Source organism: Nycticebus coucang, chromosome 1, assembly GCF_027406575.1.
Source record: "Nycticebus coucang isolate mNycCou1 chromosome 1, mNycCou1.pri, whole genome shotgun sequence".
Taxonomy (NCBI): domain Eukaryota; kingdom Metazoa; phylum Chordata; class Mammalia; order Primates; family Lorisidae; genus Nycticebus; species Nycticebus coucang.
Genome location: NC_069780.1, coordinates 89366642 through 89382393, shown reverse-complemented (window position 1 = coordinate 89382393; position 15752 = coordinate 89366642). Strand labels below are relative to the sequence as shown.

At 33.9% G+C, this 15752-nt stretch overlaps 1 protein-coding gene across 4 annotated transcripts in view; it reads left to right on the top strand.

Annotated features, from left to right (window-relative positions):
- FSTL5 (follistatin like 5) overlaps nt 1-15752 on the top strand; it is a 778095-nt gene that overhangs the window by 226894 nt on the left and 535449 nt on the right. The window lies entirely within an intron of this gene.

Sequence of the window (15752 nt, the reverse complement as noted above, 5' to 3'; positions counted from 1 at the left end):
ACCTCTAACTCTTGGGCTTATGCGATTCTCCTGCCTCAGCCTCCCGAGTAGCTGGGACTACAGGCACCTGCCACAACACCCGGCTATTTTTTGGTTGCAGTTTGGCTGGGGCTGGGTTTGAACCCGCCACCCTCGGCATATGGGGCCAGCGCCCTACTCACTGAGCCACAGGCGCCGCCCTAAACTACCCCTTTCTTATAAAAGTATTTGTGAGGTATGTGTAGCTTCATTGTACTGATCACTGCTGGAAACGCTGGGAGGGCCAGGAAGAAAATCTGTTAATCTGGCCTGAATAGATACAAGTTGATAATGGGAAAGTGAAAGAGGATGCAAAAAACTAAGTTGGATGTAAGGGAGACATGTGTAAAAGAAGAGGAGGAATTGGGTATCCAGCGTCAGAGAGACAGTCTTTATCTTCTCCAGAAGACTTCAGCGAACCATCCTGCACAATCTTCACTAACCTCTGTCTGGTGACAAAAGATGCGTCTTTGGGTATGTAGCCCTACCTGCCCATCAGAATATTTATCTGGACATCCACAGTTAAGAAAAGCCAAAGATTTCTGCACCAAATACAAAGAATAAATCGAAACAAGATTCTCTGGGAAGCAAAACTGAAAGTAGTAACTGCCTCCAGAGATTTTTTTATTTTTCTTTTTTTGATTGTTTGTATACAGTTTGTATCAATTTTCTTCTAGAAATAGATTTATTTGTACAACAGTTTGTATAAATTTGTATTAGTTTAAGTGTAGTTTTGTTACATTGACAATGTACTGTGGCGGGGTCAGGGCTTCAGTGTCTCTGCTACCATGGAATCCCAACCTTCTCTTCACTGACCCTCTGCAAGTGCCCTGCTATACCAGAGCTTTAGTGCTAAACAGAATCACTGAGCAGAAACTGGAGGAATTCTCACTTCTGTTACTTTACAAGTTTACAATTTAGGCAGAAATTGTCCTACAATAGATGAAATATGGTCATGAGATTCAAAGTTAAATAGCCAGTCATATTTGGTTTAAAAGTATTTTACACATAATGATTATTTTCTGTAATGCTGTGAATATGCAACATAATGCTGAATCATCAGAGATTCAGTAGAGTTTATGGGCTAAGCTGGTAACCTATCATTTTAAGTCGTGTTTCCATGAGTATTACAAAGCACACAGACTTTGGCTTATAATTTCTTTGCCAATTGCCTACTTTTTTTCTCTTTGTAAGAATGAAGTGAAATAGTAATAGGAGCAATGATATTGATGTTAATAACAGCTGACATTGATGTTGCACTTATTATCTGACGGGCACTATTTTAAGGTTTTTGCAGGTATTAATTGATAACTATGATACGAGTTCAATTGCTATCTCCATTTTTCAGATGAGAAAGCTGAAGGACAAAGAAATCCAAAAACAAATTCCAAAATGATACAGCTAGTGACTGATGGAATCAGGTTTCATTCAGGAAATAAGATGCTGGTTCCCATTCTCTTAACTACCAGTTTTCAAAGTTATCAGTTCTTAAATAACTAAGAGTAGAGTCACTCCATTTACCTGGAAAAACTTTTCCAAAATCCAATGTACTTTATTTCTCTTTCTTCTTTCTATATATGCCTTCTTTTCTTCTATCAGGTTCAATCGTACCTTCACCTATAAGTCAATATACATGACTATCAAATTAAGATTCCTAGACTTTTGACTAAGCTCAACTTTTACATTTCCAATTACCCATAACATACATATCATATATATTCCACTGGAACCATAAAAATTGATAGGAGCCAAAGGCAAACAGAATAATGTAAATGTTAGTTGTTCAAATAGATATAAGCCTGAAAGTTTGTTGCCTGTCACTTACCAATTATGTGACCTAGGATATGTTAATTAACCATTTAGAAACAATATCTTTTTTACATGGAAAACAGGAAACAAATAACACTTATAGAATATACAAAATCAAATGAGGCAGAAGAATGCTTAGGAAAAAGCTTTAGTTGGAAGGAATAAATGCCATTTATCATTATTAGAAGGGGAACCTGATTTGAAGGTTTGTTTTCTCACTCTCTCTCTCTTTCAAAGGTACCATTAAAACAGCCAAATACACAGAATTATATTGGTGCATCTTTTTATATAATTTAAAACTTATATAATAATTAATAATTTAAAACTAAACTAGGAAGAGATATAGTATGTTCTGTGAGTGTTCCTTTACTGGAATAACTATAAGGACAGTTCAGGTAATTATTACTATGAAAACACTTGTAAGGACAGATGTTTTAATTAAAACAATAGAAGAGTTGAGATTTAGGGGACAATGAGTTTTGCTTTTCCGTCTTCCTGTGCTCTTTCTTTAACCAATTTTCAACTGTCAAAATATGTACTTTTTAAATCCCAGATCAAATTTGACTTCTCTTAGGAAGCTTTATTAAATTCTTTCATAATTAATGTCTCGTCTCCCTCCTCTCAAATTTCATGTCATTCTATGTCTCTCACTTTTTATATGAAATATTTCTATTTTAATTGTCTTCTATCATTTCTAAAATATAAGGCTCTTTGGGGCCTAAGCACATGGCACAGATCTCAGGGTCTTTTTCAGTGCTTGGGTGAGTCCCGTTCTGAAGAGGTTACTGTCACATAACCCCCACTTGCTCCAAAAGAAGAAGGTGGGTGGAAGAAAGAAACTAGGACAGTTACCAAGTCAGCAACACCATGAAAGAGCAATCCAGTGGGATCCTGGGGTTCCACAGCCTGAAAGGCATAATCAGAGAAACCTTTGGCAAAGAGAAGCAATGCAAGATATGTTGGCAGGATGGGGAGCCTGAGGGGCCAGACCATGTCATACTAAATGTACACCTAACCTCCTATGTGTGCCTGCCAGCAATGTAAAACAGCCAATAAGATAATAAAGTTCATATCTAAGCAAAGTATGCAGGACGTTAAATTATGTATAAAGAAGATTATCACATGCATTTTTATAGTAATAAAAATATAATTTCTTGATGAATTGTTTTATAACTTGTAGAGAACTTATCAGTGGCTTGAATGTAACCAAAAGCCAGTGATAAGAACACCAAAATCCAAATATTCAGAAAACTAAGCAAACAATTAACTGATGGGGAACCAGCTCCAAACTTCACACAGTTTCTTTCTCAGTGCTTGGCAGAGATAGGAGAATAAAGGAAAATGAAAAGACAGACGCAGATTTAAAATCTTAAGAAGAGCATGGGCTGAGGGATCTTTGCTTCTTATTATGAGGCTTCAGCAAAGACCAAGACCCCAAGCCAGCTGGATATTTATTTCATACATCTCATATGGGCAGGCAAAAATCTTAACGTCATAATTCTGGCTGAGCTTGCATTCCCCAATTATACTATGTTTTATTTATTTTTTTAATGATTTCTAAAGAGTTTTTATTTTTGAGTAACACATGATGAATACATTTTAAAAAAGACTAGAAGAAACAGTTTTATTAATGATGATAGCAAAGATTAATAATGGCTACTGTTTAATATTAAGCACTTCCTACCTGCCAGTACCATAAAATGAGCTTCCATGCATGAAAACACAACCATTTTAGGGATATCTTTGGCCATATTAATTTCTTTCTTTCTTTCTTTCTTTTTATTAAATCATAGCTGTGTACATTGATATGATCATGGGGCATCATTCACTAGCTTCCCAGACTGACACACTTTCATCACACTGGTTAACATAGCCTTCCTGGCCTTCTCTCAGTTACTGTGCCAACTAGTTTACACTATGTTTTAAAGTAGCTATGCTAATTAGACTAATTTACCTTTTACTATTATTGCCTTAAGTTATTCATGATCTTAATACAAACAGAACATGGGACAGTGGACCCAGTCCAGGAGCAGGATGTCTTGGAAGATCCCAATTAGGCCACACATACAAATTACAGGAGTGACAACTCACACTTAAGACTGATGCTTCTGACCATACCAAGGCGGCCGAAGAAAGGAGATATTTTTTCTCCTTATCTAGTCTGGAGCGACTCTTGCTGTCTTTACTGAGGTTTAAACATTCTGCATTCCCTGACTCCCCAAGAGCACTCCCTCTCCTTGAGAGGGCAGCCCTGCCGGGGAAGCCTTGCCTGCTCCGAGACATCTGCAGTGGAGTTGGCCTAGGGAAGGGGTAAAGTATGTCCTCTAGAGTCTCAAAGGGGCTGGGCCTTTGGCAGTGCATTTTGCACCAAGCTTTGGGTTTCTCTGACCACTTCTTTCCTGTCTCTGTTCCCTTTTGCCTATCATCTGCAATCATTTTCTTAATTCAATTTCTTACCTACTTATAACTAATAATTAAATATTGGTTTTAAGCTTATTAAATCACGATTACTAGCAAGCAAGCACATCAAGATATGACTCTTCCCTTAAGTACCCATACACGCACCCTTAATTAACCAATCAAATTAATTAAACTATGTTTTAAAATCACTTTAAAATCTTAAGCTTTGGTTAAGTGATGAGTTAAAAACGCTCACTTTAAGTTTTAGGTGTGTAAAGATTCTAAATATGCAGAATTTGTAAATATGGAACAACTGACAAAATAAAATCGGTCTTTATGAATGAAAACACAATAAACAGATAGGAGGAAAAACAAAGTAGTTATACACCTAGGTCTGCAAAATACAGATAAATCAATATGACCTAAAGTCTTAGAGATGTAGGCTATGAGCTAAATGGAATTTTAAGATACATACATGTATACACAAATTCTAATATGATAATCATTATTGCTATTAAAATAATTTGTTTTCTGATATTTAAATTATATATCCACTAATTTTAGAGCTTAATTGTCAGACATATGAGAACGGCAGATAAGTATCAAAGCTTGTAAAAGAGTAAAAAGAATAAAAAGATGATGAGTAGTATCTGAAAAAAGAGACTGTCTTGGTGATTTTAAATACAGAGCTTCTTATTAGACTGAGTTATGTGCCTATCATTTATGGTGGTGACTTAGTATTTTCGAGGTGCTATTCTATTGTTTCTCCCTCAGCTTTTGTCCAGTTCTAGCAGCAGATTAACTCTGTATCTTTAGCTTAGGAAAGATTAAAAGCACATGGAAAACTGAAAACATCTTTAATTACACCAAACACTAAAGGAAGAAGTGAATGAATTCAGGGGTTAAACAAAATTTTTAGAGTAGTTACGGAATGGATTTAAGACACAGCTATTGGAGGGGGGAGTTGAGGTTGGAAGGAAATGAGTCTAGAAGAGTAGACTTTGCATCTGAAGTTTTTATTTTAAATACCCAAGGAATTCAAGCAATCATATGACTAAGGACGAGAGTTGTATTAGTATAAGCTCAGCATTCTTAACCTGAAAACAATGTATTATATTTACCTCTCGTACCTTGCTACTTCACCAAACTTGACTAACGGTGACCTAAACCTTCAAAAGAGGAGGGAAAAAGTCCTCAAAAGTAGCTGAGATTGAAGTCTAAATACTTACCATGGAAGTGTTTCAGATATGGTAACAAGTTAATTCTTAGAAGAGAAAGTTCTTCCCCATTGCCTTTTTTTTTCTGCAGATAGTAGATATTTATGGTTTTTCTAAGAAATAATGAACTAATGAGTAGTTTAATTCAACCACAGAGATTTCTTGTTAACCCTTGAATCTTGTTTAGATTTTTTGCTGAGGCTAAGAATTGAGTTTTGCTGAAGCTGACTTGTACGGCTGTACAAGCTGATTATTAATATTACTTCTTAAATTCAGGCTTTTTAATGTCTTCAAATCACTTGCGGTCAGGATATTTTACACCCCAGAAACTAAAAAATGCTAAAAGCAGTGCCTTTCATTCCACGTGGATCATCACATAATGGGTTATGCTGCAGGACCAGAAGAGCTTAGACTTTTTAAGACCTTTCCAGTAATCTAATACTGTAACAACTACCACAGATAAGGCTCTTATCCAATCCTTGGGTTGTTTCTAATGTATCAGGTATAAAGAAAAAAGGGAGTAAGTATAACTAACCACATTTCAAAAAGTTACAATTTAATGGGAAAATGAGACATCACTTAATCTAGTGATGTGGAAATCTTGAATCTTTCTCATTTCCCTTACTAGACTGGGGGGGAACTGGATGGGGGACTGGGAAGAGCAATATTTGGTACTCTTATCCCTGCTTCAACATGAATGGTGACACATTGATTTACTTTATATGTTGGTTTTTTTTTTTTAAATAAGATTATACAATTTTCTCTAAGCAAGAATTTCTCAATTTATATTATGTTTAAACCCCCACCCACACACACAACACACTCTCCTACCTACATCATCTAGAGTAGTATGTAGAATTGTGATTGAGGAATGTGTTTTTCAAAACTAAGCATATTAGCAATTTTTAAAGTCACTTCAAAGCCCTGTGCAGAGGCGTGTGCTTAACCCCAGCTAGTTAGGCGGCTGAGGCAAGAGGATAGCTTGGTCCCAACTTTTTGATACCTGCCAGGCCAACATAGTGAGGCCCCATTTCTAAAAAAAATAAAGTCACTTTCAGTTATCTACATTCTACATCAAATTTTATGAGAATAATTACTTCCCAATCAAAAATCTCAACAAAATTGTTTGTGGATATTGTCAGACTGATTCTAAGGTTTGTATGGAGAGGCAAAAGACCAAGAATAGCTAACAGGAAATTGTAGAACAAAGTTGGAGGAATGAAACTTGACTTTAAGATTTGCTATAAAACTACGGTAATCAAGACAGGTATGGTACTGGAAAGAAAATGGAGAAAAAAGATTAATGGATCAGAGTGGAGAGCCTGGAAACAAACCCATGCAATTATGGTTAACTGATCTCTGAAAAAAAAAAAAAAAGGCAGCAGCAGCAAGGTTAATTTAATGGAGAAAGAAAATGAATCTAAATACAGACCTTATATTTGTCGCAAAAATTAACTGAAAATGGATCACAGACCTAAATGCAAAATGCAAAACTATAAAACCCTAGAATGTACCAAAGGAGAACATCCTGACAATCTTAGGTTTTGGCGTTGACATTTTATTGCAACACCAAAAGACAACACATTAAAGAAAAAATTGATAAGTTGTAATTCACTAAAATTAAAAACATCTCTGTAAAGACACCATCAGAAGACTGAGAAGATAAGCTATTAAGAGGAAATATTTGCGAAAGACCTATCTGATAAAGGACCAATTCCTGAGGACACAAACTCTTAAAATTTTACAATAAAAATAAATGGGCAAAGGTTCTGAACTGACACCCCACCAAAGATGATATGCAAACTTCAAAGAAACATGTGAAAATATGCTCAATAGCATACGTTATCAGGAACTGGCAAATTACAACACAAAAATAGCACTACTACTTAATTGAGTAGTGAAAGTCCAAAATATTGCTGACACTAAAATATGGTTAGGATGTGTGGCAAGAACGCTCATTCATTTTAGGAAACTGCAAATTAAAACACCAAAATAGTGCTACTATTTAATCGAATAGTAAAAGTTCAAAATGCTACTGACACTAAAAGCTGGTTAGGATGTGCAGCAATGAGAATTCTCATTTGTTGGTGGTGGGAATGCAAATTGGTATAGCCACTTTGAAAAATAGCTTGGCATTCTTACAAAACTAAACAGGCTCTTAACCATCCTATCTAACAATAGTACCCTTTGATATTTACCTAAATGAGTTGAAAACTTATTTTTACACAAGCTGCAATAAGCTTTATTTTAATACCCCAACTCGGAAGCAACCAAGATGTTCTTCAATAGGTAAATGAATAAATAGACTGGTTATCCATATAATGGGATATTATTCAGTAATAAAAAGAAATAAGCAGGTGGGATGTGAAATGACATATAGGCTCACACCTATAATTCTAGCAGTTTGGGAGGCTGAGGTGGGTGGATTGCTTGAGCTCAGGAGTGCAAGACCAGCCTGAGCAAGAATGAGACCCCGTCTCTAAAAATAGCCTGCCTTGTGATAGGCTAATGTAGTCCCAGCTACTTGAGAGGCTGAGGCAAGAGGATGGCTTGAGGCTAGGAGTTTGAGGTTGCGGTGAGCTATGGAACCATGACACTTCACCAAGGGTGACAAAGTGAGAAAAACATAAAAAGAAATAAGCTATGAAACCACAGATAGACATGAAGGAATCTTAAATACATATTGCTATGTGAAGGAAGTTAACTACAAAAGTTAACTACATGCTGTGTAATTTCAATTTTATAACAGCTTGAGAAGGAAAAATCATGGAAATAGTAAAAAAGGATAAGTAGTTCCAGGGACTCAGGGGGAACAGAGGGAATAATAAGTAGGGGATGAATGGAGTGAACCCTGATTTAAACTACGTACTTGCCGTGTAAACCTGTGGCAGTGTTGATTCGTGGATCATGACAAACAAAGTGACTGAAGCAGGATCGTGATGGTGGTGGAGGCTGTGCATGTGTTAGAGGGAGGGATCACGTGAAAATTTTATTTTTTAATAAATCTGTGTGCCTAACATTGCTCTTAAAAATCCATTCATTTAAAAAAGTAAATCTGAACACATTGAAAACGCTTTCTCATAAAAGAAAAACAATCAAAATTAAGTGTATGTTTCTACTTTTACACTTAATTTTTCAAAAAATGTCATTTTGCTTTATGAAACACAATACTTTGTTGCTTGATTTTTTCACTTTTTTAGTAATAGGTTCTTTGGGATCAATTTTATTATCAAAAAAAGCTGGAAAAAAGAAATGAGGTATATTTTTAAGAAATAATTTACTAAAGTTGATTTTCTGAATGCAACTTAAAAATATAAAGTAATAGTCTTATTCCAGAAGTCATTTATTATATTATAAATTATAAAGTCAATTATTGTAGCAGAAATTACTTCATCTTCATTTTTCTTTCAGTTTCATATTAGTCCTAAGGTAGCACTGACTCTATCACAGCATTATAATCTGAGGCTTAGCTGGCCAGATCTACCCTTCTATTATAATGTTTGATCTTCACTTAAAGATTTTTAATATGCTGTTTAATTTTTAATCACTTTATTTAAAAATAAGTGTACTTTATTTGAGGATAATCTATCTACTAGTTTGAATTTTAATAAACAATGAGGTGCCATTAAAGCGTTAGGTTTATTCCAAAGCCTGAAATTCTCAGAGATGATTCAGCATTTGCCTTTAATCTCATTGTGTATGTTTATATAAAAAATGCTTTTTTATTTATGCTAATATATATTTATTTTCTTATATGGATCAACATGGTTTATAGAATAACAGCTAACTATTGAGCAAAAAAACCCCACCTTTTTTTCTTAATCTCATACTTTAGAACAAATATTTTGCATCGAATAGTTTTATTTAAAAGAAGGCGGCCTTAACTTCCATATATTCACATATGGTCTCTCTACGTGGCTCTCTGTTTCTCCATCTTCTGACTTGTCTATAATGTCAAGATATTTCTATCTACCAAAGGCAACTATTATAAAGTAAGATTCTTTTTTTTAACTTCTAACCAATTTCTATAATCTAAATAAAATATTTTTACTTTTAGGAAGGTATATAACCACTAAGTACTACTGTAAATAAATTCTCATAGGGATAAAGATGTTATGAGGGTGTGCAAATGGAACTAGGAAATGGTAAAATAAACGATAAAAAAAAAAGCAGTGTGGTCTTTGCTGTCAAGGTCACAAGTTTATGATAGAGTTTTCAAATTGTATCATACTCTGTGCTGTCGAAATGATCATAATTCTATTGAGAACATCAAATACCAAATAATTATTGCCATCATAGTCACTGATCTCAAATCATATTACCTCTTGCAATGATGCATCAAAAACCATCTCCCCTGGCAAACTTTATATGTTCATTAAAAAGAAACTGTAATTTAGATGGGTGAAATTTACATGGATCCCTGGCTATTTCTGTATCTTTTTCATATTTATGCATTCTTAAAAAGAGAAAGGAATCCGTTGCAAAATGACACGAAGGTGCTTGCAGAAGTTGAATGGATTGTCTAAAAGAAGAGGAAAGAAGGTTCCAAATTCACTGAACTACAGATTCTGTGACCAGTTGGTGTTGTTCAAAGCACAGACACAGGCAAACTATTCATTGAGCAGTCTCGTTTTGCCTGACTTCACAAAGTAGCAGCAGGAAACACATCCCCATCAACAAAGGTCTTGAAGAGATCTCATAATGCTCAGTCTTTGGTAGATGTTATTGTATTGCCATGAAGTTTGTGAGGTCTGAATGCATTTTGTTAGTTTACAGTGTGCAACAGGAAATTGTATTTTGGATTTCCTGAAGAGTTTGACAATTTTTCCATATGTATGTAGGAAAATGTCACCAAAATATTATACTTAATTCTAAATTGAAATACATAATTATGTAAATGTGAGCCTTAATTTTCTTTCTTCTTTTTTCTTTCTTTTGCTGCTGAGAGACATGCTCCTGAACATTGTAGGAGTATTATTTGAGAACACACATGTTTCTTCAGTTCTCTGCATGCATTTCAAATGAATTAAACCAAACTGGAATTGTCAGAGGCACTTTCACCTATTCCAACTACTTTAAGTCAGTATATTCTATGTAGGAAATCCGTAATAAATGATAATTTTTAATAATAACTACATTCATTAAGCAGATATTCTATGCCAGGCCCTTTCAGCGCACTGTTCCTTATAATCCTTTCAATTACCCTATGTATTATAATTATTATTGAAATTGTTACCTACATTTTCTTCATTCATGGAGTAATACTTATTGAGTTCCTGTAATGTTCTGGTTAGATGGGAAAACTCTGAGGTTCAGTAATTTTAACTAACTTGCCTAAATTTACACTCATTGTAGGAATGCAGATAAAAGATTCTGCTTTTAAAGACCACATTGTAACGATTAGCATCAGACAAAAACAAATAATATCAGATTCTAAGGGGAAAAAAAGCAATTTGAAAAATCTAAGTTAAAGTTGTTTTGTACTTCTATGGTTAAGGGTTTTTCTAGAGTATGTAAATATTATTTAAATTAGCAAATTATGAATATATGATTATTTAATGCAAGTAAACTATAAATATTAGACATTCTAGAATAAACTTACTAAATATAATTACCAGACATTAATTTTCATTAGAACTCTGCTTGGCCAACCATCATTAAATTAAAGGATTATTTGTAGGGGAGCAAATCTTAAGACACTTTGTTAGTTACCCAGCATTTCACCACTACAATATCAGCCCCAAGGAGACTAAAGCCTGCCTGAGGTCTGACAGTCATCTAGCAGATGAGCAAAGATAGTATCCTCCTCTTCCATGACCCAAAATCTGTTGTTCTCTTTAACAAATAAAAGTGAAAATAATAAGTGCTTTAACAAATACATTTCTATGAGATAGTACCTCAAATAACGCGCCCTAACCTCAATGATATTTTCATGTCCCATAATAAAAATTAAAAGCAGTCAGCTCATCAAAATCTGTCTCTTCCCTCCCTCTGCTACTATTGGTTGAAATCCGGAGTTTGCTGTTATTCCATGCTGCTCTGCCTGTCCTCACATCAGCCATCTGAACTCCTAACCCATTCTTCAAACACAAGCTCAACAGTTACGTGGCACATTGTTTGTGAGATCTTACCTGACCTCAGTCTCCTTTGTGCCCTTCAGTGTGCTCCTAGCCTGTCCACTCTCTTAAGGGTGGGCAAGTCCTGTCTAATGGCCATTGTAAGCCACTGGAGAAAAGTGTCATTGACTACTCTCTTTATGTACCCTATAGCAATGAATATGACACCTTGCACATAAAAATAATTACACATTACTAAAGTTTATTTCAATTTAGATCTGTGTTAAGTACCTATTTGATATGTCAGAGAGGCATATATAAATATAAATATAAACGTAGATAAACATATTTCTTGGAGAGAATTACATTTATGATGGAGATTCTGGAAACTCCATCTTTAGAAAAATGTAGAATTATTTTTGTTTTATGACTTGGTGTCTTTAATCTTTTAATATTTTATCTGTATATTAAATAAATTTGAGAAAGTTTTATAATTCTTTGCAGGAATAGAAATGAAAAATAATATATTTGTTAAATATATATCTCTCTTTTGGAAACAAATGATAAAGATATTTCATCAAGTTACAAGATACCAGGATATAAATTCTTGACTACAATGCGTTTAACGTGTGCTCTGACTGAATGTACTTAGAAGAAATCTTTGACATGTTGATCAGATTAAATTGATTTAATCTCAGCTGAAACTTAAGTTCAGCATTAGTCATGGATAATTACTGTCAGAAAGGGTATGTTCTAGCTATTCATTTACATAATATGAGCTTTCTTTTGGATTCCATATGAATTAATTAAATTTTCTTTAATTGTTGCAGCTACATGCACCACACAGCTTCTCGCTAGTGTAAAGTAGTTCATTAACTTCTAGAAAATGACCAGTATCCTAATACAAATCTCTGAACAGGAATAGAGGCTTTGGGAAGAAGAATTTAAGAGGATTTAATCAGAGAGAATCTGCGGAATATAGTCCCCAACCAAGATACCTTACATATGACCACATTTTACAGTTGAACATTCTCTCCAAGAAGAAAAACTATACTGATTCAGAAAGCAACTTAAAATTTTGACCAAAACTTAAAATAATCAGGCTCTCTTACTAAACTTCAGCTCATTTTTTGATAATAAAATCTCATTCTTTTGATAAATTGAATTCATCATTTGATAGTAAGAAAATATATCATGTAAAATCACACAAAGTATCACTCCATTAATCAAATTCCTGTTTTATAATGATGGCCCCATTTGAACTTGATTAACATTAGATCAATTATTTGCATAAGTACCGGTATAAGGATGGAAAAATATTTTTCCACTTTGAATTGAGTATTTTATAATTGACATCATTTAGGACTTCCTTTCACACATTTGTTAAAAGAAAAATTTTAAACAAATTTATTATTATTTTTTTTTTTTGAGACAGTGTTGTTCTGTTGCCCTGGCTAGAGTGTCCTGGCATCAACCTAGCTCACAGCAACCTCAGACTCCTGGGTTGAAGTGATCCTCCTGCCTCAGCTTCCCCAGTACCTGGGACTGACTTCAGGTGCCAGATACCACACTGAGCTAATTTTTTCTATTTTTAGTAGAGTCACGATCTAAAAATAGATCTTGACTATTTTTTCATAGTATATGAATAAACATATACACTTATATGCTAAGGCTGGTCTAGAACTTCTGAGCTCAAAGGATCCTTCTATCTTGGCTTCAAAGAGGGCCAGGATTATAGATGTGAGCCACTGCTCCCATGATAGATAAATTACAAAGTTTATGTGAGCGAAGAACAATTCATGAACCTGCAGCAAGAGAAGAGATTTAGAGAGCTCTTCATAGGCCAAACACAAAAGCCAAGAAATAACAAGATTGGTGGCAGCTGTGGTACTACCTTATTTGGGCCTGGTGTGATGAGTACCTTATTTGGTGGCTGCTTGTGATTGGCTGAAAGTCAGCTGTTTATGATTGACTGAAACCTGGTTGTTTGTTACAAAAATATACTCCTAAATTGAGTTTTGCTTTGTTTACCTACCAAGTTAAATTGCAGTTTGTTATTTAGGAACTCAAGTAGGTTCGTTTACCTACTAAGATTAGTTGCAGTTTGTTATTAGGAATAATCTCCAGCTAACGAACTCTTGCTTATTTGAAATACCTATTGAACATAAAAAAGCAATGATACAAACTTGCCCAATATCATATCAACCTAGGTAATTGTATCATTTTTCCATTTCTTCTTCCAGTGTCTTCCAAAAACTTGTTATATTTTATAAGATTATGATTATAACATTAACTTATCATCTTTTCAATTTAAAAGCATTTCATAATTTTCTACCTACTCCTTTTCATAGTATTATATCTATTTTAATTATAAATTAGGATTTCATTAAGTCTGTGGCCCTGAAGTGTGATCTTAGAAGCAGCAGTTATCATTATCACTTGGGAACTTGTTAGAAATATAAACTTTGGACTATACTGTAGATCTACCGAATCAGAAACTCTGAGGAGAGGTGGAGGAGGAATTTTTATTTTAAAAACTTCTCTAGGCCATTTTTCTGTATGCCAAAGTTCAAGAACCATTTCATTAAATAAATTTTGGAAAATTTATTAAACCATTTGAATTAGTTACTAATATTTAAAAGAATACTACATTGAAAAGCTCTATTCAATAGTTATTTTTGTTCATTTTTGGTTGCTATCTTTACATGTGGAATATAGTATCAAATACTTCAAAAGTTTTAAATTGTTTTCTAGTAGATTTGTTCTAATTTCCGCTGCTATCAGAGCATATAAATTAGCTTTTGGAAAAAAAAATTATGCTATCAAAAGAGTTGATCTTTTTTCTGTAATTTTAATTTTGTTTATTTACATTCTATTTGGAAATAAATAAATATAAAAAGAAAACTAATGTATGAATTTCATTAAAAATAACAAAATGTATTATTTAACTGTTTTCATGCATATCTTTATCCTTATGAAAATTTGTTTTTGAAGAAATAATAACACTTAAATGGAGTTTCATATGTCCCAATCCCTTTTATTTTGACAAGCCTATGAGAATGTACTATAATACTATTCTTACTATTTTACAAATAAGGAAACCGAGTTACAGACTATTTCAGTGTTCATTGCCTCTGCTTCAGCTTACATCTGGTAGAGTTGTGATTTAAACTCAAGGTCACAATCAATGTTCTTATTATGATGCCATATTGTAGAAAGATAGTTTGAAAGAAACAAGCTGAAAATGTGTACTAAGTACCCAGGAAAATGACTGCAATTTAAACTTAAAACTTCTCAAAATGTTACTTTACCTTTCCTTTTTGCAATATATAGGTGACATTGATGTTAATTATGTACACAGTCATATGTATGGGTATATCTAGGTACATATCTGTGGGTGCACACGTATTTGTAATGTTCATGTGCATATAAGTGTATATGTTTATTCATATACTATATGTATATATACGTGTATTTATGTTCACTTTGCTATCATTTTTTATTTTTCGGAAGTCTCAAAGGAGAAAAGCTTTTTCTGTCCAAAAATCATAAGACTTTGCCTATTTCAACCTCAGTACAAGACTGCTGGATCCATCTATAGTTTTCTGATGCCATGGAGATTGTTAGACTGAATAAGTGACAAGAAAATCAATTTCTTCATGACTTGTTCATTTAATCATGAAATGCATCAGTGATTTCAAGTGTCAAAGATCAAAATAAGAAAGGGTCAGGTATCAGAAACTACCAAGAAGTTTTCAAGATGCAATTATTTTCCACTCCAACCTCCTCTCATTTTTTTTTCCTTATATACAGTATTTCCTTTCTTCTATCCAGAATTGTTACTGTAAGAATTATCATTTAATAGAATTCTATTACTGTAAATGTTAGCATTTATTATGTGGCAGAGATACACTTTCTGAGGATTATTACATGTAATATTTGTGCAACTGTAGGTCATGGCTGATGATCCCCTGTTACAGATGGAACAACTTGGGTCTGAGAAAGAATTTATCCCAGTACATAATTCCTAGCAGAGCCAGGATTTGAATGCGGGAAGTTTCACTTTAGATACCTCATTCTTAAGTACTGTATGACTCTGGGGACGGAGAAGAGGGCTCAGGAGAGAAAGGAAAGAGAAGAAAATGTTCAAAATATTTTGTTAAAGCTCATCTGTGGATTCTGACATAAGCATCTTCTCCACTGAAAACAACTGATTGCACATATTATTTGGACATAGGAACCAAAAAATTTT